Source organism: Anas acuta, chromosome 2 (genome assembly GCF_963932015.1).
Source record: "Anas acuta chromosome 2, bAnaAcu1.1, whole genome shotgun sequence".
NCBI classification, from domain to species: domain Eukaryota; kingdom Metazoa; phylum Chordata; class Aves; order Anseriformes; family Anatidae; genus Anas; species Anas acuta.
The window spans coordinates 155,196,710-155,222,403 of record NC_088980.1 but is presented as its reverse complement, the minus strand read 5'-3'; the positions used below and the strand labels follow the sequence as shown (position 1 = coordinate 155,222,403).

Genomic DNA, 25,694 nt, shown 5'->3' with positions numbered 1-25,694 from the left:
GGAACTGGAAAACTGTTTGGATGTCTTTCACTGTAGTGAGTGCTAAGGAGCTGGCTCATAGAGACATCTTTTTTGGACTCATCAAAACATAGGCACATCCCCAAAAGATGCCCATGCACCTGCATTAACATTTACCTGTTAAGCTTCTATATTACCAATGGTCTCCAGTTGCTAAATTAAAAAACAGTTTAAGCCAGGGCCAGAAGTCTTCTGAAGTTCCAAAAGACTTCTATTTTGTAGCCTATTTCTAAACTAAAGAGAAATTATTTCACTGTAGTTGGATGAAAAAGGGTTTCTGGGCCCCACTGATGCAGTTAAGAGAACTCATGGAAAAAATAAATGACTAAGTGAATATGAAGCAATATTCTATGAAATATATCATCACCCTGCTTCCTCATTTTTATTTATTTATTTTTTATTTTTTCTGACAGAAGGCTCTTGGGTTATTAGGTCTGTCCTATTTTAAGAACCTGTTGTTAAAATTACAGTATAAGCAGAAATGGCCAGTGTGGCTGAATAGAACAGCGGCTTTTCTGCTGTGGGCATTGTGCACTAGAGAAATGTCTCTAGAAGATTTCTGCAGTGAAAAGTGGGTATCATTTACTTCCTTGGAAAATTTGTGGGAAGGATTATTTAAAAAGGAATAATTTTAACTGATGGAAAAGCTTTACTGAAGGCAAAATCTCATCATTTTACAGTACTTTTGAACAAAGGCCCAGATACAAGCTTAAGGCTGGGAGATTCACAATGTCAGTGATGAAGTTCTTGTCACAAGTCAGTGTAATGAAGTTCTTGGATTAATCTGGTGTCTGATTACCTTCAGCTTGAAAGATGCAGGATATGATGTTGTTTTTTCTTTCTCTCTCTCTTTTTTTTTTTCTTGGCATTTTTTTTTTGTGAGTTTTGTCTTTTTTTTTTCCTCCCTACCCTGAAAATGCGTCATTTAGCGACATTAATGTATATAATAATGTAATTATATCAGGCCCAGGTTGAAACCTTCATAGGAAGGTGATCAGAAAGGGAAGACATGAGTCCTCAGAAACCACTCTGCACCATCACAGGTGGAAGGTCAATCAAGTTACAGCATGACCTGCAGAGGAATGTCTGGTATGGGGCTAAATTTGATACTGATGTCCAAAGCTGATGATCTGGTGAATTCTGAACACATAAGAAAAATATATCAGTCATGTCTGGAAAATCTGAGAGTTTTCTCTACCTCTCAGAACTACTATGCTCTGTATGCATATCTCTATTCTCTGATACTACAGAGGCAGAGAAACAACCCTAGGTTTTCTATTTTCAGCATTCTTTTGAGCGATGTCAGAAACAGAAAACTTAGAACCTCATGTCATGAGATGGTATGTCCACTATCAGCCTTGCATATGAGTTTAGGTTATCACAAAAAAAAGTAAAATAATAATGTTGTGAATGGTCAACTGCTGTTGATAAGGGAGCGCAATTTATCTGGGTGAGTCCTCCCAACAGAAAAGTTCATTGAGGTTAATGACTACAGAAAAAAAACCCTAATGCCTGTATAACTTTGCAAAAGTAGTAAGTTATATTGTCAAAACTTATTTACACAGTGTGATAGGTATCATCACATTTTCTTAGAGCAAAGGCAGATCTGACTTGATTCAAAACAACATCAGACAGGATCAAGTTTGCTTTTCATCCTGGAAAATGTATCTTCTCATGAGACTGGCTGTTTAATTCACAGGCAGAACAAGCTAGACTAAATAGATGAGCAGAGTCTACACTGTAAACTGGAGAGATTCTTCTCTGAAGCCAAAGAGGGCTGTGGGATGGATCCATATCTCAGATTCCTACTGCAAATTAGAGCCACCACATGACTGGAGAGGTTCATCTGTCTGATTTTGTGGTTCACAGTAAAAAGGTCTGTAAGCCTGCATGGGAGAGTAGTCTTAGCAATCTGATGGCAGTAGAATATTTTTCCATTTGTCTTTCCTTTCATGCCCTTTCTCTTTATGAATGAAAGGAATCGGGTTAAATGTACCTGTTTCCTGTCATTGACTGTGAGTGTGATAGAAATGATTTGCTGAAATGTGGACAGGCAAAATCTCATCATCCAGGTTTCTATTTGTAAAGTTCCCAAAGATCTGCCCCAATATTATTTTTATGTTTGTATTTTTATTTTATTTTTATTTTATTTTTATTTTATTTTCTAGGGATTGTAATTTACTTCTGTTGTTAACACAAGACTGTGTAGTCTATGACTAGAACTGCTAGACTCAACATTACAATGCTTATTACTACCATAGCAACTAGTAAAAAAAAAAAAAAAAAACAAGCAAAAAAAAAAAACAAAAAACAAACAAACAAACAAAAAAAGACCTCCTTATTCAAAATCTGAAAGTAGGACAGAACTCAAACTCTCTCTTAACAAGTGAAAATATCTAATTTTTGTCTTCAACTATACCAAAAACATATATTCAGGTTGTTGTTTCATGGCCCAATGTATCTTGTAGCTAGTTTATTTCTGGAAAACCTCTTGTTATATTCAAGAGTAAAGTCTATAGATTGTCTATGATTGTCTATTTCTAATTTCTTTTTTTTTTTTAGTAATGTTGATTTTTTTCTGTCTGGAAATCAAGATTCATTATTCCCAGTGGCTTCAGGACCTGCCAAGAGTAATGGCTTGTGCTGGTAGTGGAATTTGCTTTCATGTCAAAAATATGTTGTGTTTCATCCCAGTCCTCAGAGATAAAGCCTGTCCAAAGTCTAGAGGATTTGGTTAGACTTCATTCTTTCTCTTCCATACACAGGAATTTGTGTACTCACACATAAACTCTCTCAACCCCCAACCCCATACATTATAAGCATGTACACATACGTACACACATTCCTCATAAAGAGCCTTTAAAGATGGCATCTGTTAGTGATTGACTTGAATTTGTCATTTACACAGTTGTTGACTGCTCGTCTTGAATGACTCCCCACTAAGTACAGTGCTAAGAAATCTTGACAACTATTTGGTGGTTCTGTAATGTTAACACGTGTTTCAGGCAGATCTTGGCCCGCAGGTCAAGGCAGGTGCTCCTTTGCCTCTATTCAGCATTGACAAGCCACATCAGGAGTGCTAGGCTCCCCAGAACAAAAGAGATGCATAGACATACTGGAGTGAGGTTGGCAAAGGACCAGGAACTTGGTTATGGGACTGGAGCACCTGACATAGAAGGAGAGGCTGAGAGCTGGGATTGTTCGGCTTGGAGAAGTCGTGTTATTTATGTGAATGGGAGGGCATAGCCTTTCCTCTTTGTAGAAAGATGAGGAAATATTAAGAGTGAACATGATAGTCTAAATGGTTCCAAAGCAAACGGAAAACCTATGTGATTATTACTGCCAATCTCCTTTCCAGAGCCTTTCAACTCATCTGAGTAACTCTAGCAAATACATTTCTGATATTAGAAGAAGTTCTACTACTGAACTTATACAACTTTATGTGTCCACAGTGTATGCTTCTGCATCTAAGAGAGTCATTCTGAAGATCCCTTTGTAGTTAATGCAAATCAATAACAATGAGTGAAATCTAGGTCATTGTGAAGGTGGTATCTTTATTCAAATGAAATGACACCCTAAAAATCCACTATCTGTATTGACTAGATCTGTAATTATTGTAATAGGAGCCTGGAGCCTAGGAGCACAGGAGACATTAGATTCAGGTGGAGACACACAACTTAAATTAGCTGAGATGAACTGAGATGAATGTCATGTGCAGAAGAATACCCTGTCTCATTAAGGAGCATTTCTTTTAGTTCTTTGCAGTGTTTATGTGAATGCAAGACACTATCTTCTATGCTTTGTATTGAGTGCACCATAGCACAATGGTGTTTGATTTCACAATATTATCTAAATAATATCTTATTATGAACAATTCTAATAATTGGCGTAAATAACAATATGTGCTTATCTTTTCATTTTGACATTGTTCTTGATTTAGAGTAAAGTGTAATTAAAGAGCAATTCTAAGGTTTTCAGCAGTAGTCAACAACAACAGAGTTGTTCTCTGTTATGGTTTTACTGATAACAACAGAAAAAAATTCCATTTCTTTCCTTTTCCTTGATACCAAGTAGGACTAGATTTTATAGCATAGAATATACACAAAGAAGGAAGTACAGGTAGAAAAAATGCAACTACTACAAAAGTCTGTTTGTATTTTTCATGGTGATGTTTACAACAAACAGCCTGAGCTGTTTCACAATAAGTGCAAAAATACAGTTTGTTTGACCTCTAACCTTTCTTTATAGTGCAGACGTCTTATCTTTGAAGTCATCCTAAGAGGCTTCTCTTATAGCTATCAGACAGAAACGTGAACTTTTATAAAAAATAATTTAAAAATATTTAAAAATCATAATTTTAATTACATCTTTATTTTCATTAACTATTTATATTAGGCAGTATAAACATTTATGTTGTAGAGATCTACACATGATATGGTGAGAGTCCTTCCTATCAAGTAAAAGTGTCTATTGGCTTCATTGTGTGGAGAAATGGAAAAGAGATGAATATTTCTAAGATATATTCTCTTCTGCAAACTACACTAATGTTACACTCCAGCTTCTTAGTGCACTTTTCAGGAAAAAAGTATTTTTAAAATCTAACCTCTTTTACTAACCTCTAGGTATGGGAACTGCTGGCATTGAAGAGAATGCAAAATCCACGCATTTCTTTGCCACATTAGATTATACTACATATTTTCTGTATAAATTTGATCTGTCTCTACTCTCATTATCTCCACCCCTTCCACATCCACAATTATTTTATACTGGAATCAATGAAAATACACTTTTCTGAGTTATGTCTACTTCATTGTTGCCTGCATTTTGGCACCATCTTGAGTAGCCATCCTTCCATCAGAAATAACATTATATCAGCAAATCTCTGGGAATCCCTTGAATGCTTAACCATTATTCTTGCTTTTGCAGAGCCGGTGAGCACCCCATGAAGTGGAATGGATTCTCAAGGCATTTCACATTCAGGCCCTATATCAATGTCTGCTTTACTGATCACAGTGTATTCAAACTGCTATAACCAACAAATACTGTAATTGTATGAAAGAAAAGCTAAGTTTTATACCATGTGTTAATATAATTGCAGATAACTTTTTTTCCCTTCATTGAAGATATGTTTTACCTAGTGTTATGAATTTTAATTGTGTCCCCTGTGTATCTGGGGAATGTTATTTCTTTGCCTCCAGATCTGGTATCCTGTGTGTTGTGAGATACGTAGCTGTGAATTCATCTGTATTGTTTGCGTTTTTAACAGTTCTGCTCATTTAAAACCATGAAAGTCAATGTCTTTTGTTTGATTCTTTTGTGTGTGTGTGTGGTTGTTTTTGTACATTTTAAATATAATCCAACTCAGATTCTCATTCTCACTGCTGCTTTATAATTTGCTCTGCAGATCTGAGCTAAATATTTTCACAATTACATGTGTCATTTACATTTACAAACAAATTAATGAGATACTTAGTTGATACCATTGTATGCATAGAACAACACATTTGTCATGAGAAACACTAGTGCAAGAGCAGGACAGGTAAACATTAAGACATATTGTTATCCTTCTTTTTAAAAAAAAAAAAAAGAAAGAAAAGAAAAGATCTACAATCTGTTAAAAAATAAAAAAGGCATCTCATGAAAAATGTCAAATTCTGTATTTGATTTAATTTCATAGGTTTCAATGGATCCAGCATTTGGGATTTTGTTCTATTTTCGCACACAATAATTTCTGCTGAAACATGATTGAATATGCAATTTAAATTCATCTTTAAATGTGTCATGTACTGTAAATGCAGTTTTCCTCCAGCAAATAAAGCATTTCAGAAATGGTTTTAATTAAAATGTCGTAGGAAGTATGGAAGAGAATTTCACAAAATGATATGTTTTTTTATTCTTCATGAAAAGTTACATCTTTTAGCAACACAGTGTCTCACCAGAAAATAAATAAATATATGAAATCAGGTACCTCGATATGATATGTGGTGTTGGTTACTGTGAAGGTTTAGAAAAGAGTAATAAATATTAAACTAGATTCTTACCTGCACTGATTTCGATTACATGCTTCCTTTCCAAAAAGCTGATGTAGTCTTTTGTCAGTAAAGGTTGAGCACAGAAAATGCTTAGAGAAATCTTGCAATTGCTTAAGCTCATTCAGGGTCAAAAGTGTAAAACTTTTAAATCAGTGCAGTTAGGCTTGGAAGGAAAACACAAGCCAGAGGTTTTTTTTGTTTGTTTTGTTTTTCATTGTGTATTTTTTGTTTGTTTGTTTCTTTTATCTAGATTTAACTGGCAAAGTCTACATATCTGGATCATTACATGTAACATTCAACAGCAGCTATTAAGAAAAGCTAATGAATAGGATGATACTATTTTTTTCCAAAAAAAAAAGATGAGAATTGGTGTGAAATTACAAAAGATGATGCCTCCTTCCTTACCTTTCTACAGATATTTTACTTCTGAAATAGAGCTCCCTGTTTATTTCCAGTACAAATTGCAGGCTGCCTCTATCAGCAAAATTGGCAAATTCTCTAGTGATGAAAATGATTTTAATCTAGTCAGTAAGAGCTGAAACGAACCCAGCTCATAGCTGATTGCAAGCAAATATTTTGAGAGCCTCGAGTTGCATTTGAACAAGGGATTCGAAATGAACAATCCCTGCCTATTCGCTAATCCCATTCATTAGAAACTCAGTGATTACCTCATTAGTATGATGCAGTGCAGAGACAGACTGATGGAGCTTACAATGAGCCAGCTTACACAGCTGATGGATTTGGCACCAATGACCCAGGTGAAGTATTTATCTGCTGAAACTGTAGGCACTGCCTGGCTTAGAGCAAGCATGAAGTCTATGTGAGACAACACAGACATTCCTTCTCCATTGTGTATTATGGACCTTCTGATAATGGCAAATGCTATTTCTAAAGAAATATATTCCATTAGGTTGCTATAAAACAGTATGTTCCTGCAGAAGATATGTTTTCTATTCCACATCCACTTCTTGGGCACATTTGCTTTCTCCGTCCTCATAGCAAATATATACAACAGGCCATTAAACAGCTTTTTATGCTACTGATGCTTCTGTCCCTTTAGATGAGAACACTGAGTATACACACTGGCATAATTTTATTCTTCCTTACAATAGCACACACACACACAGACACACTAAACTAAGAACCCCCCCGGCAGCACGAACTTCAATTTGAGCAGATTCCCCGAGCCACCGTGGTGTACGGGGTCAATCTGAAAATGGGGTGTGACAGTGGACAATTCCAATTAACATTTTTTTGTGGACATTACTGATAAGCTAGTGCATGCTGGCAACAGAGCAATAACAAGTAAAAAGATCTTGACAAAATAAATTAAAAACAGGCATATCGGAACCGTAGTGAGCTGAGCACACAATTCAATTAAGTTGTCAGGTCCTCTTACTCAGGAGAGGAATAGGAAGTAGTTTTTGTCCCTACTACCTTAAGGGCAAGTGTGAACATGATAAAACAAACTTATCTGTCATGTCAGTTACTGTCACCTAATCAAACAATTCAGAAGGCAATAAAATTTCTCAGATCTGAGGTCTTTGTAAAAGGGCTGACACAGTTGTACCTACCATCTATTGTTCAACAATTTTTTGACCTTCTGGTCACTTTCACAGTACCTATTAAAGCTTTTAAGAAATACATAAACCTATTGTGCTGGGAAGATGGCTGCTTAAGCTAACTAGGAGTAAGTCCTGAGGAACATTATATGTCTTAATCCCCATGAGGTAGGACATAAAAAACATTCTACTAATTCACATCAAGGGTCTGTATCACCTGGTATTTAGTCTCCAACACTGGCCATAAATATCTAAGGGATAGAAAAAAGACCTGTGAACCTTAATTCCTAATAGTCTGCCAGTCTCTGTTCTTAGTTTTTTCATTAAGTGGATTTCCTTATAAAGCTTATAAAGGAGAAAGGAATTTCACAGGTTTGTTACTTACTGTGAAAACAAACACACAAACAAAACTACTGTGTTTGTTTTTTGTTTTTTTTTTTTGTTTTTTCAGTTTGAACTTGGCTCCTGCTGCTGTCATTTACTGTCCCTTTTTTCCTTCCATCAAAATAGGTGGTTAACAATCTGTCTTAATACGCCCTTTCCATCCCATCAGGATTTTGCAGACCTCTGTTACACACTCCCTTATATATCTCTTTTCTGATGTGAATAGTCTCAGCTGACTTGGCCTTTCCTCTTTTACTTGGGTAACTTGCTTTGTCTGTATGACTTACTCTTTCAGTCAGCTGTAGAGGGATCCTCCACAGTAGCTTTAAATTATATGCCTGATTTTTAGACAGCTACATCTAGCTGAAAGGAGTTCAGTCTATTATCTGAGCTATTTTATGCTAGTAAAGCATCTATTATCTCCTGTACATGGTGTGTTTTGATCCAAAGTCAATTGAAGTTATTGGAAGTATCAGATGCTCTCTATTTTGCTTCAGTTCTGATAATTTCTTAGGTGAGTGTGAGGGAAAGAGGAATGGAAATGGCAATGATTGGCATATTTCTCCACTTGAGCATTTCATGCCTCTAAGAACATATAGACTGGAAATGAAGAACGATAGGGCAGGTCAACAGATCACTCCCTAACAACTTATTAATCTACAGTTCTTTTGGTTTAAGGGGCCCTGAGACACTGAAAATAGCTTCGTTTCATCCATTTAGTATAAGTGTATTAACCCACATAATTAGGTGCAGCCTCTTCCAAAGCAGCAGCCCAGAGCATATTAATGATCCTTCACATTGGGTCTGAACCATGTTTCTCATGCTTTCATTCATTACGGGCTTCCACGCTGTGGAGCTGAGTTGAACCTAATTAGACCACAAAGAAATATGGTTATAATTGGTCTGGAGCAGCTTAGTAAGAGGTAATAAGGTAGTTTAATTGGCTTCTTCTTTGTATTACTGATTCTAGAATTTATCATTTGCTGTGGACAGTGGACCAACTACACTTTACCTTGCCCTGGAAAGAAGATGAATAAAATATATGCTGAATGGTAATATGCTTGATGATTGCACACAGAAATGTCAGAAACTAATAAATTCCACAATAAAAATCAGGGATTCCTGATCCTTGGATGCTGTTGACAACTGAGACTTGTTTTAAGAGTATCAGATGCCATTTAGGAAAGAAGCTAAGTCATTGTTGTTTTTGTAACCTTTCTTTCAGTGAACTATAGTTATGGTTAATGTCCGAATCCCTGCTTATCATAGGTATAGGCACACGCATAAAAGTGAATAAAGGCCTATCATCAAGGTGATCATCTTAGGATTTTTGTTGATATATGGCGTGACCTTGTAGGAAGTGTGGAGGATATTGAATGTTTAAAAGATTTACTAATTTTAATACAGATTCTTTCTTTCTTTGCCAATGAACATGTAGGGAGACAGAAGACAATACAGAAAAAAAACAGAAGATGAAAAACAAGGCAGACATTCCTGATATGCTAGCCATCCTTATGCTCTTTTTATGGAGGGGGAAAAAAAATAAATCCAAACTGAATAGGGAATCAGAGGCCAGTTGGAGTAAAGGGCTGATCTGATGATATTAAGTTCCAGGTTCCTGCCCTGTCTGGACTCTGAAAGGTCCTCACCTCACCTCACAGTAACCCTCTACACCAGCCTTCTGCTGGTTTCCTTTCAGCTGTGTTGCTGCTTGAAATCAGCTGAATCTGGTCAACTGGCTATTCTGAAAGGCAAGGTGTAAGTGCTGAAGAACACGCATTTCCAGCTTTTTGGCTAACTCAACAGGATTATTAAAATCTACATTTGAAGGCCTTGTAGACCCTGGAAGGGAAAACAACTTTTTCCACTGAAGGTTTTTATAGGATTAAAATAGTTTAATGGAGCTCAGGTGTATGAGAGATTGCTACCAGCACCTTAATGCCATTCAAGTGTTGGAGTTCCTCTCACCTTGCTTGTCTAAGTGTTAAAAACAATTTTCTGTCCAAGCACCTCCAGTGAGTCTCTACCAATTCCCTGAGGAAATTACTCCACGCCCCAATTGAAATCACTTTTGAAAATGTTTTGCTTGAATTTTCAATATTCTTATTACAGCTTCTGCCTGGCTGCTTTGCTCCCTTTGACAACCTAAAGTGATCTCCCCCCCTCAGGAATAACACCAGTGCAGTAGGCTACAGTGAATGATCTCTGTGCTGGGTCTTTTTTTTTTTCTTTTTTTTTTTTTTCAGAGGAGAAAGTCACAAAGTTCATGACAGGCAAGGGTCAAAAGTTTTGCCCAAGAGAGGACCTGAGGGAAACCTTTTTGGATAGCGCATGCATAAAACCCTCAAAAGTTATCCCCAGAGCAACTGATTTGGCACTGTATGAGGTAAGAGATGGGAGGTGTGCTTGAGAGAGTGCCTTACAGACCATGCAGAGTGCAAATGTGATTGTGTAGCTGCACAGCCTGCTTTCATGCTGTTTGTAGTAATATCACCGCAGGACATTAACCCTGAAGGAGAAAGGAGGAACACGCAGAGACAAGCTGGAGAGCTTCGGGGACTCTGCCTGGTGCAGCTGATGGACACTGGAGATAATGTTTGGTTGTGAGATGGCGCAGGGTGTTTGCTGAGAAAAGGAACCCAGGAAAAAGCAGGCATGATTACTGCAATCATCTGTCTAGCTGTGGTACTAACTCCCTACTAGCCATCTTGCTGTCACGCTAGATGAAAGAAATAACAAAAAAAACAGAACCCTATGGAGTATGTTGACATAGTGGGACAGCTTTTGTAATGCATGGCAAACGGGCAGTTAGCAGAATGCAAAAGCATGAAGTGAAGACCGACACTTTTGACAGCAGCAGGTAGGAAAACATCAGACATCTGTGATTACACCATCCTTCGCCTTTTCTTTCCATGCTTTATGTCTCCACTGGGGTGTTTCTGACACGAGCAACAGCAATGCTAAGTGCTGGAAAGCATGTGCCAGGATCCTCTAGTTCTGTACATACAGACCACAGACTCAGCAATTCTTCAACCTACAGGATGGTTTAAGAGCTCATTCGCTTCACAGGTAAGTTGGATTCACTGCAGAGCCCAGATTTGCCTCATCTTACTTTAAGGGTCTAAATGAGGAGCACAGCCACTTTCATCTCCCTTTACAGTCAGTAGGAAGAGATCTTGGGATAGGCTGTAGTACCCTCTGGCAATGCTTATGTTTCCCAAGAGTGACTATGTTCAAAATTTAGAGCCTCAGTTAGGTGGGGTGAGTCTAGATTGAGTTTCCTTTCACAATGCTCCAATTCCAAATCTCTCTCTGGTGGGCTATAAAGCCCACTAGAAATATCAGGGCTATTTCTTCCCACTTTTCCAAATCTCATATTGATCCTTCCTATGCTTTGAAGTGCTACTGACCTTCTGAAACTGCATCTTCATTTGACATAAGAACATATAAAATACTCCACAGAGGCAGATGAGCAAGGCAGAAGAAGGCAACCTTTGTAAATTCTTCCAGGTTTTGCAATACCTAAAGTCCCCAAAGGAGAAAATACAAGCACAGTGCAAGGATTGAAGAAGAATCATTCTACATTCTTTAAGGAGATTAGAAGCTTACTGAGTGACTGTATACATTTCTGATTATCAGGACACTTTTTTTTTTAGAGATAACATATCTATGCGAAGAAAGATGAGTAATGTCTGAAGAGGATTCAGAGAATGTAGATGTGTAGTAAAGTCAAACAATTTTATTCAATTTTATTTTACTTTATTTTACTTTATTTTATTTTATTTTATTTTATTTTATTTTATTTTATTTTATTTTATTTTATTTTATTTTATTTTATTTTATTTTTCAGTATTTGGAGCCGGAGGGATGAATGTTTGGGGTAGAAACTGCTGTTAATTTTTTACTTAATACATTTGTGTCTTCCAAGACAGTTGGATCTCAACTGTGAACACAGCCAGGTTGTGTTCACAGCCCCATATGAACAGAAGTTGTTTCCTGATCATTGAGCATAGTGAAAAATGACAGCAAATATTACCAACTAATCAGTGATTTAAAGCATGCGGTGTGTCCTACTCTCCTGCCAGTCTATAACTATTCTTTCAAGATGAACATGATCTATGCAGCATCAGCAGGCTAAAAGTCTTCAAGGCATCTCACATAAGAATCTTCAGAGCAACTGTGGTGAAAGGAAGGCTCAAACACATTTGTTGGCTTCCTATTGGAGGTAAATATTTCTGCCTTACTCCTAACTACGTGATTCATCAAGGCATGGAGATGCTAGTGGGTTCTCTTCTAATACAGAACAACTTTCAAAGGCTGAAGGAAGAACAGCAGCCAAGCACCAAAAAGACAGACTGCACCACAACACATTGCAGTACGGTATTAGTCTTGACCATTGGTAAAACATTGGCTGTGAACTTCATTTTACCTCCTTCACTGTTGAACAGTGTTTGTTTCTGTAGCAAAATAAAATAAAATAAAATAAAATAAAATAAAATAAAATAAATAAAAAACTTGTGGGCTTGTTCCAAAAGGTGGAATACCTGATTGATACCTGCTGGGATCTTTATTCTTAATTTCAGCTCTTAAAGGCACCATATATGAGCTGGTGAGATAGCAAGAAAAGGATCTGGAGATGATGCCAAAAATACAAGTAGAAGTGAATATCAATAACACTAGCAGAGAGGGGCAAGAGAGAGGAGATAAAAATTTGGAAGATAGTCTGGTGAGGTTTGGGGTAGGGAGAAGGTTTGGAAACATTTGAAAAATTATCCATCTAGAAAAAGGCATTATTCAACAGCCACTTTTCCTCCCTTCCACTACTCACTCCACAACACTGAAACTTTTTCACAGATTCACCATGGATTTCTTCCAAGCTTGTGACAGTATAATTAGTGATTTGATCTGTCCAGCCAAAAACACATCATAGAATCATAGAATGGCTTGGGTTGAAAGGGACCTTGAAGATCATCCAGTTCCAACCCCCTGCCATGGGCAGGGACACCTCCTACCAGACCAGGTTGCCCAAAGCCCCATCCAGCCTGGCCTTGAACACCTCCAGGGATGGGGCATCCACAGCTTCTCTGGGCAGCCTGTTCCAGTGCCTCACCACCCTCCAAGTAAAGAATTTCTTCCTTATATCTAATCTTAATCTACTTTCTTTTAGTTTCAAGGCATTCACCCTTCTCCTATCACTACACCCCCTGACAAAGAGTCCCTCCCCAGCTTTCCTGTAACCCCCTTTAGGTACCGAAAGTCCACTGTAAGGTCTTCCTGAAGCCTTCTCTTCGCCAGGCTGAACAACCTCAGCTCTTTCAGCCTGTCCTCATAGGAGAGGTGCTCCAGCCCTCTGATCATCCTTGTGGGCCTCCTCTGGACTTGTTCTAACACTTCCATGTCCTTCTTCTGCTCATGTTGAGCTTCTTGTCAAGCAACACCCCCAGCTCCTTCTCCTCAGGGCTGCTCTCAATCCATTCCCTGCCCAGCCTGGATTTGTGTTTAAACAAATAAATATGTGCTTGAATGCAGATGCCCATTTGGGGAGCAAAGCTTTATCCTAAAACACACAAGAGAGGCAAACTTGGCACAGGCTTCTGATCTTATTACTTCTTGACTTGGTCAGGAGTAAAGACTTGCCACTGAATTATGCATCGTATGTTTTGGACTCAGACTGCATTGATACTGAGGGACTGGGGAATTGTGATCAACCTCCAAATAAACCCCTTTATAATTAAAAGAAAAAAATGTGTTAGAGAATACGTGAGAAATACTCTATTCTCCTGCTCTTAGCAGTCTCTCCCACGTGTTATTAAGCACAGTTTCCCACAAAGAAGTGTGATTTTTTTTTACATTTTTTTACCCCTTCACTAAGTAGTGACATTATAAGATATAGTCTGTATTCCAAAACGCAAAGCCCCTGCAGTTAATAATAATGTTCTTGGTTTTAGCAGTCTTTGATTCATACCCTGATTTTTTATTTACTTGACCATTCTCCCTGTTCATACTTTGTACCACAAGAAAACCTGCACATTCTTCTCCAGAAAATTAGTTCTTTCTCTTAAAACCTCTTGAGATATGGCAGGCATTAAAATCAAGAACTGGAGCTAAGAATAGAAAAGCAAGGTGGTAATCAGAACACTAAAATCCCCCAGATCACCAGTCAGAGAAAACATTTCCATACACCTTTGGAGAGTTAATGTTCCCCAGGCACAACCCAATTACAAGTTACATGAAGGCAATAGGTTGGAAGGGGTATAACGGTCTCTTATTGGTTTCTATCGCAGCCAGTAAGTACAGTATAGAAATGTATAAACTAGAGAAACTGTCTGGGCCATGTCAGCAGATCTGAAAAGACGATTGCAGATGAGATAAGCCCCTGGAGTGGTTCATGAGATCAGGAAAAAGATATGTTAGTAAACTACAAAAGTCTCAGTAGTATTGGTGAGAGTCCTTTACTGCTTCTTCCTTGACCACAGAGCTATTGCTAGCATATAATGAACACATCATTTGCCCTATATACTCCGATATTGGTCTAACAACCTTTTTTTTTTTTTTTTTTTTTTTTTTTCATCATATGTAACCACTGCTGTGCTATAGTAATCTTATAAAATGAAGCTTTGATAATAACATTTCTCATAGTATTTTTTAATTCATGATTTTAATGGACATTTTTAGAATCCCTGAGATTAGACCAAATAGGAAACTGAGCACAACTGTTTAAGTTCCTGTTCATTTTGCTGCTTAAAAAACATTGACAGCTGAGCTTCATAGAGGGAAAATCTGATGTTAGAGAAGAACTCTGCAGGACAAATTGACCCCACAGAAGCAGGGATAAGAAATTTTGTGAGGAGGGAGACGGTGTGAGAAGTGAAATGGGGTAGGAGGGCGCTAAAAATATCACAGCAATGATGTAATGCATGCCACTGCAAAAATATTATGTCTCTTCTCCTTTGTTTTACCCCTTTATGTCTGTTTGCTGGAGTACACAATGCACTCAGTTTTTGAGAATATAGGCACTGTAACACAGAAATTGCACTGTTTTCTTTACACTGTAGGCTTTCCCAGGGATTTGCCTCTTCTCAGCAGCCAGTGTGATGGTTCACATTCACTGATGCTAATCTGGATTTTAAATTCTTTGAAGGTGGTTAATTTCACCTGGTATATTATTTCAGAGACTTTTATTCATTTATTTATTTATTTTACTTAACTCACCCCCAACATGCACATTTCTACCAAAAGTTGGCCTGCTTTAACTTGTCAGCACAGTACATGGTCTGGTGGTCATTTTGTTGTCATGCTGCTGTTTCCCAAAAGCTTCAGACAAGCTATCAACTCTTCCATAAGGTGGGTAAAGTGTCCTTTGCATTCCTCTTCATGTCGCTCTCCTGCCCTGCAACCCTTTCATCTTTTTCCTAGATCAAAAAGATATAACAAGGGGGTGAATGATACCCAGAAATCACAAAAGGATATGGAACAGTAAGAAGGTGTTTGAAGACTTGTGTTGTAATCTAGACACTACAATGCACTGCAGTGATTAGACTTTTCCCAATTTCCATATATTTTATTTTATTTTATTTTATTTTATTTTATTTTATTTTATTTTATTTTATTTTATTTTATTTTGTTTTGTTTTGTTTTGTTTTGTTTTGTCTTATATTATTTCATCTCATTTCATTATTTTTTTATTTATTTTTTATTATCTTTATTTCAGGAACAATATTTACATTGGAATGTGACATTGCCAAGGGAGACAAAATTGATGTTTTTCCTTTTTTTTTTTTTTGTCACAGAAACTATTTATTTGTTGTTGAAATTTTTATTTTTTTTTTCCACATGCTAAGCTAGAGTTTCTATAGCATTTCTGTAGCCTAATAACTGCACTTTCATCTGCACCTGTAGGTTCCAACTGAGGGCAGCCTTTAGGCTCAGAGTCACCACATGAGGTATCTGGTTAGAGGTTTAATTGTCATGAGGACCTTCTGTTAGTCAATGAAGCAATAGCAGCAGCTCCTAAGAGGAATACTTCCCTACAGTAGAAGATATATTCTCTTTCCATCAATGACATGATGTATTTGGGATGAACTATTTTAAAGTTTTGCTTAAACTATCTGTCATGTCTGGTACTCAAAAGCAAGCCTCCTTGTCCACAGGATGGGAATGACAAAAGACAAAGGAAGTTCCATATGAATACAAAAGCAAGAATTTAAGAACAACCACACTGAGACACACCGATCTCCACCAATATTGTGCCTCCACCAGTGCCCACCATGTCTGTGGAGGATCATAGGAAGTGAGCACACTGAGGTGATAACTCTCCAGATCAATCCTCCAGTGGCTTTTTGGTCTGGAGGGTTCATGTTTGTGTACAGTTGGATGGGCTTTTCTTTCATGAACTTTTAGGCTGCCTGCTTGTGAAAGGCATCCTAGTGATTTTCCTGGTTATCTGTCATTGTATTAATTTAAGTGGCACCAGTTAGGGTCTACATGTTGTGAACTGATGCAAGGTAGAACATGTTTTTGGAGAGACCAAAATTACAAGTAAGCTAGACTTCAAAGTGTGTCAGTCATGTCATGATACTCTGTTCAAGACAAGGACCCTCTGTTTTGGTAGTATCCTAGCCACCATGAAACTTTCCATCAGAAAGAAATGAGTTGTCTGGGTTAATGAAAGTATGATGTACAGTCTTTATACGATGTAATGATATTACATCACAGAGTGTGACAGTACAGTCTGAAAGCTCATCTCTGCTAAAAGAAAAAAAGGCAATATTACTGGAAATACTGGAAAATATTACTGTAATTCTGTCTCTGAGATCCATTAGGATCTGTCTCTTTACATATTTTTTTTTTCCGCTAAAATATTTTGTTGACCTTAAAGAATATTTTAGAACATATTTAGCCTGCAGAACCTTATTATGGGGCTGTCAAAAGTACAGTTTTAGAGAAAACTGTGAATTTTTTAATATGATTTTCCAGGTTTTATTCCACCAATTAGGTGGTCCTTTATTTAAAGAAAATAGGAAAAGAAAAAAAAAATCCTTTTTGAGCCTTGGGGAAAGTAGTGATTTAAAAACATATTTTTCGCTTCACTCTACTAGTGAAATCAAGTGGATTTACCTGCAAAGAACACAGCCTATGGGGTTCAGCTGGATTAATATAAACACTCTCAGTAGACACACCATATTTGTCCTATAGATCAAAATATCTACAGAAGAAAGTCATTTATCTTCAAACCTCTCAGGACTAGAATGGTTATTATTTCCCTCATTAGGAAAGTTGGTATATCCCAGGGGAGACTGGGGGTTATGGTTTCAACTCATACTCATTTGTCATATTTCTATTGCTGGTTACAGGCATACATATTTAGGTAAAGAATAGTCATTGTTGCCTGAGGTTGGTATCATGATCCTTTTAAGAGAGCCATAGGTTTATGAGGAATAATAGCTACCCTTTAGTAAAAAAGAAAAAAATAAAAGGAAGACTAAGTTTGATTTTAAGACCTGAAGACTTCTCAGGGGCTGGGTTATTGTTTGAATCAGGTATCATAGGTTGGACATGTGACTCTAGACTTGTCATGTCTGTCATCTATGTCTTGAGAGGCTGGCGCAAAGAGGACCAGCTAAGGGGGAACCCATCACCAAGATTGTTGCAGAACATGACAACAGGTGAAGGACAACAGAGGAAACTCCAAAATGACAGAGCACAGCATGGTCACATTCAGTTGTATTTTGAACATGTGTTTTTTGGCCCAAGAAATGAACACTGATCTTCAAGAGTCATCCTGAACCATCACATCATGTCTTTATTAATAAACTATAAAATATTAAGTTCTATGTGGATCACTTCACTGACATTCTGGATCATCACTAGCAATATATGAAACAGTGTCTGAACTACTGATAAGCCGTAACTCAAAGAAACTGCTGGCAGCTTGAAGGTATTTCCAGAAAGCTTTACTCTTTTCTAGTAGGCTACTGACACTTTAATTGCACCCATTCTTCAACATACAATGATGTTCATCTTCTGCTATGGTTAGTGTGACTGGTAGGTGGTGGCACGAGATGGTCCCAAGGGATTATTGATGTGTTACGTTATCTTCCAGGTCTAAGTCATCTGTTCTTGTTTACCTTGGTTTAGTAGTAGCCAAAATTCATTACTTATCTTCTGACCATATAAAGTAAAAACATGTGGTGGGTTCAATCCAAATATGAGTGGTCATTCATCAATATAACGCCCTGGCTTGCTTGGTGGGTTTGTGCTTTCTTCAGGGAAACAGGAAACTACAAACAGACCATGCAGACTGAGCTGTTGTCTCCTCTGTAAAGAAGGGTTCTGCAGAACAGAGCTAAAACATCCTGAAGCAATGGACGTGTTTTCTCAGCTATGTAGGTAAACAGAACCACCAGTCTCAAGAGCTGTTACTCTTAGGTATTTTATCACTATTCCATTATAAGAAGAAACAATCAAAGAAGTTTTTGAAAAGCCGCAAATATTGTGGGATTCCATACAACATATTTTCCCTTTAATTATTTAATTATTTTATTTTATTTTATTTTATTTTATTTTATTTTATTTTATTTTATTTTATTTTATTTTATTTTATTTTATTTTATTTTATTTTATTTTATTTTATTTTATTTTATTTTATTTTATTTATTTTTTGGAGAAGAGAGAAAAAAAGTTTTGTTGCTTACCAAAGATCACTCAAGTATTACATATGTTCACTGGTTAAGTATTTTATTACAGAGCAGATAAAAGCCCCAGCTGTCTCCAGTGGTTAATGTTGCCATATTTTATTTATTACCTTTTGTAACTTTATTCATCATAAAGGACACCTTAGTGTCCTTTTCTTAAACTCCAGTTCAGTTTGATTCTGAAATGCAATTCAATCTATTGCAAATATATATATATAAATATATATATATCAAATCCTCAAAGGATTTTAAAGTCTTCCATTAGGTGATTCAATCAGGTTTCTTTATACCAAGAAAATCAAGGACATGGAGTTTTCTCATTGGAAAATAAGGGAATAAAACTGGGAATACAATGACCTACTGTGATGAAAAAGATGAAATTTTTCAGTGGTAAACATATAAGCTGTCAGTTTTGAGGTTCAGGAAAAAAAAAAAAAAGTTTTCCATGAGGTAAAATCAGTCTCTCAATCCCTATTTCTAGGATTTGCTAAGATCTGAAAATGCATTATAGTATAAAAATGAATCACTAAGTGCACAGGTATTTCTAGGTTCCAGAGTTTTCATCTTTAAAGAGATGAAAATAAGAGATATCATTTATTCTTTACAGCTAAGACTCTCTTTTGACCTCTAATTAAAATAAATAGATAAATAATATTTTCTTAATATTTTTTTCTTAAAAAATATTGCAATTCAAACTTGGGTAGTCTGAAATGTTAAACAATAACAAGCGTAAAAAGAAATGAGATTCAAAAGGCCGAAGTAGAAAGATACCTCCATCAAAGGTTTTATATAAAAAATATGAACAACAAATTAGCCCTTTGGACAGTTTGATATTTTCCGCTATTCCCAGAACTAAAGACCAGGATGTATGTAATGTCTTCTCCCATTCTCTCTGCTTGCATCAGAGGAAGAGGCATTGGCTTCAGCAAGCCTCAGAGCAGAAGGGCTGCAAATATCTTTTTGATCAGACAGATTTATCCAAGATGGAGATGTTTCCTGTATTTTTAAACTATGTGACAGGTCAAGCTGAAGTCTTGACTTGCCTTCCATGTCTCTCATTGGGCAGATCCAGACACTGTCCTCAAGCTCCTGTCTCAGCCAGGGGAATTCAGAGTTCACATCTGGGTTAAAACAAGCAGCATGCTAAAGAATCAGTGATTTCTGCTGAGTGCAGAAGCACTGGTGGGCAGGGAAGTGTTTGAAGCTCAAATCTTAAAGCAAATCATGAGACAGACAAGCCAAGCATTATCACGCAATTTGAAAATCATTCACAGACCACCCCACTGTGTTCTGCCATGGCAAATAAAGGTGTGACAAATGATTGTAAGAAAGTAGAAGAGGCAATGTCAGGAAGGGTGAATGTATTCACAATAGGATTACGCAGTATCATAGACTAGTTCTGTGCATGCTTAGCAGGGTACAAATCAAAGCTCTTTTAGAAATAAAACTGCAGTAATAATGTAGGCTGTATAATTAGTCAAAGATAATTAAACAGTCTTCAAATTTGCAAAAGATACCATGGGGAGAAAGAGAATAAAATGTTCCTTTTCATTGTAGGTAGAAAGCAATGCACGTACTTTCCAGGAAGGAACTTTTATCCTAGATTTCATGTCTGAGAAACTTTCTGGTGTAAAGGATAACAAGGCTGTGGAAGACATGGTCTACACTCAGGAGTGTAAAGACAGCCCCTATCCTTGGGTGATTTCAAGAGCAGCCAGCATTGACAAGCATAGAATTACAGAACGGTTTGGGTTGGAAGGGACCTTAAAGATCATTTAATTCCAACCCTCAGCCACAGGCAGGGAACATCTGTCAGAAAGGCACGTGTCTCCTTGAACCGTAAGGGACTGACCAAATGATCCTACAGAGGTTTGTTCTATGGCTTTGCAGTCACCTGACACCTAGCAAAATCTACCACATTTCCTCAGGGTTTTCAATATCATATAGCAAGAGAGTAAGGTGTTTTCTTCCCCTCCATCCTGCTGTTGCACTAAAGAGAGCTCCATAACCGATCCCTCTGACAAGACCAAGATTGACAGATTTGTCAGAAAGATTTTAACCATGAGATGGAGAAATAGAAAACACTACTGAAAACTGTGTGCAATGAAAACACATAAGTGTCGGGATTTACAGTGATACTTTCAATGCTTTAACGTCGTGTGAGAGGAACTTCCCGATTTCAGAAATAGCCCTGAGCAATGTTATCTCCCTGGGAGCCTGAGGGAGAATTCAGCACACCAACAGCATCATCCAAAAGACATGGGTGGGAAGAGTCTTTTTTCTACAACATGATATCACTTCGATTCAACTTGAGTTTGAAATCTGTGTTGTCAGTAGGGGGAGTTCACTGAAAATTCCTGTACCCAAGGCCAACTAAGCACTCAAACCATTCATTTTAACCCCAAACCATTCATTTTAACCAAAAACTGATTATTTTTTTGGTGGAAAGGTTTGAAACACACCCATGACACAGCACATTCTTACATTTTTTCCCCATCTCCAGTTTACTGAAATCTTTTGGGAGTATGTTACTATAGTTGCACCTCAAGGGAAACTGAAGGGGAAAAGAAAGCAACAGGTCTCAATTCTTACTAAATTATACAAGATAAGTCCCATCCCCGAATCTCTAAATTATTTACATCATCAGATGATAGTCAGGATAAAAGATTAAATCTTAAAGGGGCCATTTATCTACCACATCTTTCCCATCCCATTCTAAGAAGAAACTACTTAAACTTCTTACTGATTGTGGAAACATGCATGTATAACTGACTGTTGCATGTAAGCATGGGACAAGGAATCTTTGCACAGCTCAAGGAAGAAGAGGGAACAAGATCCTTTCACCACAACTATTCTCCTTCTTTCCCCAAATACCCCTACCGTTATTAATGAAATTCTATTAACCTACTTCGTTTCCTCCCCTGCTACAGAAACTTCTGTATTTATCTCTCTCTCTCTCTGTGGCATAGACAGGAAACTTTGACAAATTGCTCCAATTTGTGTCACTGGAAGTAGATGAGATATATCTTGTTAAAAGCATCTAGTGTCTCACAGCAAGCTCAGCAAACTTGTGAAGGGGATATATGCAACAGCAGAACTGTCTGCAGTGCTGTGCCAGGTACTGTGTGCCCCCATATCTTCCATACCCAGTGCAAAGACAAAGTAAAACAAAATTACCAGCCTGAAGGATTTGCTGAACAAGGACAGGGGAAGGTGAGAGCTGAGTCCATCCTTATTTCCTCTGGGTGACAAAATTCAGTGATGTCTCCAAGCTCACACAGCAAGCTCTGGCAAAGCTAGCACTTGGTTCCACATTTCTTACATTCCTTTTCCCTTACATTCCTTTTAATATTGTAGCAGCAAATGCTATTGCTAGGCTCTAAGACCTGTACTATATCTAAGACATGTCTAAGACATGTACCATGATTTTGACATGTACTATGATTTTGCTGATTGAAAAGTGTTTTGCCATATTCTCTGTCTTCCCCATTTGTTTGGTTTTCTTTGTGCAAAGATCAGAGCAAAGAAGAAGCTACTGCTTTCTGACATATATGTGAAATGTGGCAATTGTAAGCCCACAAACAGCCTCACTTTTTGAGCATAATCTCAGACAGTCAGTCCAGTTAGCACTGGAAATTTTGAAAGATGGCCCTTAGGATCAGACTGAATTCCCAGTTCTCTTCCCATATAATCAAAGGGAAAATAAATAGTAGTAATAAAAAAAAAAAAAAATTGTCAGTGGGTGAAAGGAAGCTACATTTATACAGCTTTTAACAGTACCTGAAAGTACTTGAGAGTTAGTACAGCCCTCCCAGGCATCCACCAACACAGACTGTGTGGTTATCTTTGGCTATCATCAATGAAAGGAAAAAATAGTATCTGTAGCACTCCCTCAAGGACCAGTTCATTTACTTTCTCATTTTTTGGCTCAACATTATGTATGAGCATTTAATGTGGATTTGAAGGGTACAATTCCCTGAATGAACGAAACAAAGCAGCAGCCTTTAATTTGAATTTCCCTGGAGCTAGGGAGAAAAAGGGTTTGTCAGAACTAATAATGGGTGAATCCCAAAATGGTCTTGTGAAAAGAAATTGTCTAATCCTAGTCATTTCCCTTGGCAGCAAGCTCCACTTTTTCTGGGAGATGCTGCCTGGAAATATTTTATTCAATAACATGTTCTGTCTATACGGACCAATTTCAAGACAGTTTCATTCTCGGAGACCCATCTGAAGAATTACATCTTCACACATCAAACATTACATACTTGAGTATGGAAATGTTAATTTTGGTTTTGATGTATTCTCTATTTTTACTTTGATTGGAGAAAATCCCCAAATCAATCAATTTGAAAGCACTTACCCACAGTAAAGGAGGCTGGAGGTGTTTAAAGAAAAGGGCTTTAGTAACAAATAATAAATCACTAAAATAATATAGAATGAAAAAGCAACATCAGGGAACAAGAAACCGTGCAATGAGATTCTTCCCAAAGCAGTGCAAGATGCATTAACATCTTTAATATAATGTAGGGAAACAGAGTTTATTTCTTTTAGAAAGCAGAGATAATTCATCAGAGAAAACATATGTCTTCCCATATGATTTAGCATCTGGGTCTCTGTAGTGTAACACACCATTGGAGTTAACACTTATGTCTTAGTTCTACCCTGCAAAGAGCTATTACTTATTATGCTGTATTCCCATGGTGCCTTCACTTTCCTGAAAGGTATATGTATCCACTGCTGTTCAAGAAGTGCCTATGCAGAGTCTTTTGGATTTAGACAAAAACTCTCTTTGGGCCAGGGAAAATAGCTCCTTAATTGAGAAGATAGGACTGCCTAGTTGTTTCAGTAATTAAGTCTCCGACCACATGGTTGGCTGGACCTTTTCAGAACTGTGTTTATGCTGTAAAACAACTCATGTGAGGCAAAATCTTCCTCATTTGAGAATTTCGCCTTCAGGCTAATGTTATAATAATGTGAAAATGACACTATATCCCTATGGATGTATCTTCTTATTCAAAGAGAAAAAAAAATATAAAAAGAAAAATATATTTATACATAAATATACATAAACTTATTTCACTTGGAAGCAAAATAAAACATTGTGCTTTATTTATTGCATATTCACTAATATTCTTAGGTTGCATGAAGTATGTGTTAGGATACCTCCCCATAAAATTTAAATAAATATTTATATTATAAAAACTGAAATACCCAATTTTCCAAAGATATTTACTGAATTTTAGATGTGCTGGATGTGGTAATAATCTATTCCATGGTTTCTTAAGTATAGGCATTAGATTTGTGCTCATTAAATGTACATTAACTGTAGATGAGGTGGTTCAACTAAACAGTCAAGCCCAGCTCCAATCAGAAGGTCAAATTTGCAGTTTAAACTGAGAGTGAGAACCACAGAGAGCTGAAACAATTCCTTAATGGCATCAAAGACACTTACATTTCCTTTACCTTATTTTCCCTTTCTTTAAGACTAAGACCATTACTTTATATCGCTACATGCTGTAGAGGATGAATGCATTGATGGTTGTAAGGTCATAAAGTAGCCAAATAATAGGAAGCAAGCAATTGTTTTGGAGCATTAAATATTTGGTAGAGATAAAGGTAAGCCAGGTAAGTTATTATTTTAAAAATTATTTTATCTTTTTAAAGTCACATGGAATGCTAAAATCTGTTTTAGAAGCTATTTTATGTCTATACAACAAAACAAGAGAAATAGTAGGTTATGTAATTAATAAGAATTATTTAACTTCCTTAAGGAAAACAAGACTAGCTGTTAAACTCTCTCAGGCATAACAGAAACAAGACCAAAGACTGATATCGGGATTTGTTCCACAGAACACTTTTCTCTCTATTTTATCTATTTTCTTATTTCTATTTTATTTATATTTAAAGTCTATTTTTTATCTATAGTTTTATTTACTAGACATAATACTTTTTTTTTTTTCTTTTTTTTTTTTTTTGTAGGCTATCCCAATTCGCTGAGTATGTCATTTAACATTAAACAGTAATACTTCGTTTTTATGGACATCATGCAGTTAAAGATAGTTTGAAAATACCTGAGAACATACATGTACCTTAATTTCCCATATTAGAGGATACTTGATGTGAAAACTCCTTCATGGTCTTATAAAAAAGTAATCAAAGGAACACATGAATGTGCTACAAGGTTACCTGTTCTTGTTATTCCATTTATAGGAATCATGTAGTCTCTCTGCAACAAAAGCAAACAATTATATACTCATTTCACCCCTAAATCCAAGATCAACACATTATCCCATCTGTTAGAAAAACTAACAATTTCTCCAGTGAATAGCCAGTTTCTGTTTGCACTAATGCTTGTTGTAAAAAAAAAATAAAATCAAATAAAATTGATGTAAACAATAAGTCTCTTAACATAACTATATTTGCTTGGATAGTGTCTGTGTTTTGCATAATTGCTGACACTTTTCAGAGGTGGCTGCAAGGCCAGGCATTTCAGAACAGGTAGAAAGTTTTAAGCTCAGAAGGGAAAGCACAAATATGAAAGCATATTCACTTAACCTACTCTGCCCGGTAAACTTCAAGGCATGCTGCCTATTAATACCATCACCAGATACATTTCATAGAAGACATGAATTAATGAATTAAGGACAAAAACATATGAATGCTGAACCAAATAGCTTTGTGGTGTAGCTTCATTATATATATAAAAAATGCTGTTTTACATGTGAGGGCTGTACCACATACAGCAACAAGCAGACATGTTATTTCTTTCCTAATGAAAAACATTGGTTTAACTTATTTCATTTATGATCTCTTTCTGATCCCTCTGTCAAGGACAGATGCTTTAGACAACGATGGTGTGAGAGATACATTATGTGTTTCAAGAGCACATTCTGATCCATAAATATGTTTTCCTGCCAAGCAGGCTAGCATTGCTATTCACTGAGCACGATGATACTGAACATTTGACTTAAGGTATGGTGATGGTTTCTCCTTTTATATGCCAA

General features: G+C 36.8%; 1 protein-coding gene across 3 annotated transcripts in view; it reads left to right on the top strand.

Moving 5' to 3' along the window:
- TSNARE1 (t-SNARE domain containing 1) overlaps positions 1-5,619 on the top strand; it is a 454,966-nt gene extending 449,347 nt beyond the window's left edge. For all 3 annotated transcript variants that reach the window (XM_068672755.1, XM_068672754.1, XM_068672756.1), the window contains one exon: positions 4,945-5,619. The gene's annotated coding sequence lies outside the window, so the exon portion shown is untranslated. The remainder of the gene's footprint in view (positions 1-4,944) is intronic.
- The last annotated feature ends 20,075 nt before the right edge of the window (positions 5,620-25,694 follow it).